We start from the raw sequence: 3547 nt of genomic DNA, 5'->3' as shown, positions 1-3547 counted from the left end.
GCTGAAGCTGCAACCAAACGATCCCACATGCCAGGATTACTGCTCCTCTTTTATAGCATGGCTGGGAATCTGGACCGATAGCTGGCCAAAGGCCTCCAGGACTGACCAGTTAGTCTTGGAGAAATAGAGTCCCCCATGCCAGTCTGGTTTTCAAGGCCAGGCCTGGCATCTGAGCTCTGGGGTGATGGGGAGGAGGCAAACTCCTCCCCCATGCTTATCATACTGGAAAGAAAGACTGCAGCTGGACCCCACATGACAGGATTCTTGCTCCTCGCCTACGGGTATGGCTGGGAATCTGGGCAGACAGCTGGCCAATGGTCTCCTGGTATGACTACTTAGTCCAGGAGACCTAGATCCCTCCATGCCAAACTTCAGGGCCAGGACTGGCAACAGGGCTCTGGGAGGAGGGCGGAGGAGGGAAACTCCAATCTCATGCTTTTTCAAACTGGAGAGGAAGGCTGCAGCTAGACACAGAAGATCCCACCTACCAAGATTACTGCTCCTCCTGTACTGGCATGGCTGGGAATCTGGACAGACAGCTGGCCAAAGGCCTCCAGGACAGACCAGTTAGTCCGGGAGACAGAGAGTTCCCCACGCCAGGCTGGTTTTCAAGGCCAGGCCTGGTATCTGAGCCTTGGGGTGATCAGGAGGGGGCAAACACCTCCCCCATGCTTATCATACTGGAGAGGAAGGCTGCAGCTAGACGCAGATGATCCCACATGACAGGATTCTTGCTCCTCTCCTACGGGTATGGCTGGGAATCTGGGCAGACAGCTGGCCAAAGGCCTCCAGAACTGACCAGATTGTCCTGGAGACTGAGAGCCTGCCATGCAAAGGCTGGCTTTTGAGGCCAGGCCTGGCATGTGAGCTCGGGGGGGATGGGCAAGAGGCAAAATCCTCCCCCATGCTTTTTCATACTGGAGAGGGAGGTAGCAGCTGGACCCAGACGATTCCACATGACAGGATTCCGGCTACTCTCCTACGGGTATGGCTGGGAATCCGGGCTGACAGCTGGCCAATGACCTCCTGGGCTGACAACTTAGTCTAGGAGACCGAGATCCCCCCATGCCAAACTGGTCTTCAGGGCCAGGTCTGGCAACTGTTCTATGGGGGGAGGGTAGAGAAGGGAAATGCAGTCCCCCACTACCACAAATTATGCAGTCGAGTTTCCCACATTTGGGAAAATCACAGGAGTCAGCACACCCGGAGTGCAATGGGTGACCCTCACTCTGGGGAAACCACTTTCGTGATCATGGTATCTCCCCTGCCAAGTAAATATCAATCCCATGCTTTTTCAAACTGGAGAGGATGGCTGCAGCTGGACCCAGAAGATCCCACATGTCAGGATTACTGCTCCTCTTCTACTGGCCAGGCTGGTATTCTGGACAGAAAACTAGCCAAAGGCCACCAGGACTGACCAGTTAGTTCTGGAGACCGAGAGCCCCCCATGCCAGGCTGGCTTTCATAGCCAGGCCTGGCACCTGAGCTCTGGGGGGATGGGGAGGAGTCAAACTCCACCCCCATGCATTTTATAATGGAGAGAGAGGCTGCAGCTGGACCCAGACGATCCCACATGCCAGGATTCCTGTTCTTCTCCTACGGATATGGCTGGTATCTGGGCAGACAGCTGGTCAATGGCCTCCTGGCTGACCACTTAGTCCAGGAGACTGAGATCCCTCAATGCCAAACTGGTCTTGAGGGCTAAGTCTGGCAACTGGGATTTGGGGGAGGGCAAAGGAGTGAAACTCCAATCCCATGTTTTTTTTGTTTTTTTTTTGTTTGTTTGTTTGTTTGTTTTTTGGTGTTTTGGCCACACTGGCGGTACTCAGGGATTACTCCTGACTGTCTGCTCAGAAATAGCTCCTGCACACACTGGGGACTATATGGGATACCAGGATTCGAAACAACCCCCCTGGATCCGCTGCTTGCAAGGCAAACATCGCTCTGCTATCTCTCAGGGCCCCCCATAAGGGGATGGGCAAGAGGCAAACACCTCCCCCATGCTTTTTCATACTGGAGAGGAAGGCAGCACCTGGACCTGGACAATTCCACATGCCAGAATTCCTGCTACTCTCCTACGGGTATGGCTGGGAATCTGGGCAGGCAGCTAGATAATGGCCTCCTGTGCTGACCACTTAGTCCAGGACACTAAGATTTCCCCATGCCAAACTGGTCTTCATGGCCAGGTCTGGCAACTGGGCTCTGGGGGAAGGCGGAGGAGGGAAACTCCAATACCATACTTTTTCAAACTGGAGAGGAAGCCTGAAGCTGGACCCAGAAGATCCCACCTGCCAAGATTACTGCTCCTCTTCTACTGGCGTGGCTGGGATTCTGGACAGACAGCTGGCCAAAGGCCTATAAGAATGAAAAGCTAGTCCTGGAGACAGAGAGCCCTCCATGCCATGCTGGCTTTCAAGGTCAGGACTGGCATCTGAGCTCTGGGGTGATGGGGAGGTGGGGAGGAGGGAAACTCCTCCCCCTTGCTTATCATACTTGCTTATCATACTGCAGAGGAAGGCTGCAGCTGGACCCAGACAATCCCAACCACCTTAGTTCCTGCATCCACTGCTTGCAAGGCAAATGCTGCTCTGCTATATCTCAGGGCCCCCCATGATTTTTCAAACTGGAGAGGAAGGCTGCAGCTGGACCCAGAAGATTCCACATGCCAGGATTACTGCTCCTCTTCTACTGGCATGGCTGGGAATCTGCACAGACAGCTGGCCAATGTCCTCTAGGACTGACCAGTTAGTCTAGAACAACGAAATCCCCCCATGCTAAACTGGTCCTCAGGGTCAGGTCTGGCAACTGGGCTCTGGGGAAAGGGAAGATGAGGGAAACTCCAATCCCATGCTTTTTCAAACTGGAGAGGAAGGCTGCAGCTGGACCCAGAAGATTCCACATGTCAGGATTACTGCTCTTCTCCTACGGGTATGGCTGGGAATCTGGGCAGACAGTTAGCCATTGGCCTCCTGTGCTGACCACATAGTCCAGGAGACCGAGATCCCCCCATGACAAACTGGTCTTCAGGGCCAGGTCTGGCAACTGTGCTCTGGGGGGAGTGCGGAGGTGGGAAACTCCAACCCCATGCTTTTTCAAACTGGAAAGGAAGGCTACAGATGGACCCAGACAATCCAACATGCTAGGATTCTTGCTCCTCTGCTATGGGTATGACTGGGTATCTGGGCAGACAGCTGGCCAATGGCCTCCTGGGATGACAACATAGACCAGGAGAACGAGTTCCCCCCATGCCAAACTGGTCTTCAGGGCCAGGTCTGGCAATTGGGCTCTGAGGGGGCGGGGCAGAGGAGGAAAACTCCAATCCCATGCTTTTTTTTCTTTTTCAGGAGAGAGAGGGAACGCAGTGCCCCACTACCACAAATTATGCAGTCGAGTTTCCCACATTTGGAAAAATCACAGGGGTCAGCACACACGGAGTACAATGTGTGAGCCTCGTCCTGGGAAAACCACATTCGTGATCATGGTATCTCCCCTGCCAGGTAAGTATCAATCTCATGCTTTTTCAAACTGGAGAGGAAGGCTGCAGCTG

General features: G+C 53.9%; 2 non-coding genes across 2 annotated transcripts; both read right to left on the bottom strand.

Moving 5' to 3' along the window:
* Positions 1-1108: 1108 nt before the first annotated feature.
* Positions 1109-1279, bottom strand: LOC125999939 (U1 spliceosomal RNA). Its single transcript, XR_007492366.1, has one exon. It is a non-coding gene; the product is annotated as a U1 spliceosomal RNA (small nuclear RNA).
* Positions 1280-3341: 2062 nt separating this feature from the next.
* On the bottom strand, positions 3342-3505 carry LOC125999892 (U1 spliceosomal RNA). Its single transcript, XR_007492337.1, has one exon. It is a non-coding gene; the product is annotated as a U1 spliceosomal RNA (small nuclear RNA).
* Between the last annotated feature and the right edge of the window lie 42 nt (positions 3506-3547).

The sequence above is a fragment of the Suncus etruscus genome, chromosome X (genome assembly GCF_024139225.1).
Source record: "Suncus etruscus isolate mSunEtr1 chromosome X, mSunEtr1.pri.cur, whole genome shotgun sequence".
NCBI classification, from domain to species: Eukaryota; Metazoa; Chordata; class Mammalia; order Eulipotyphla; family Soricidae; genus Suncus; species Suncus etruscus.
The sequence above is the reverse complement of the archived record's forward strand: the minus strand, read 5'-3'. Positions and strand labels throughout refer to the sequence as shown.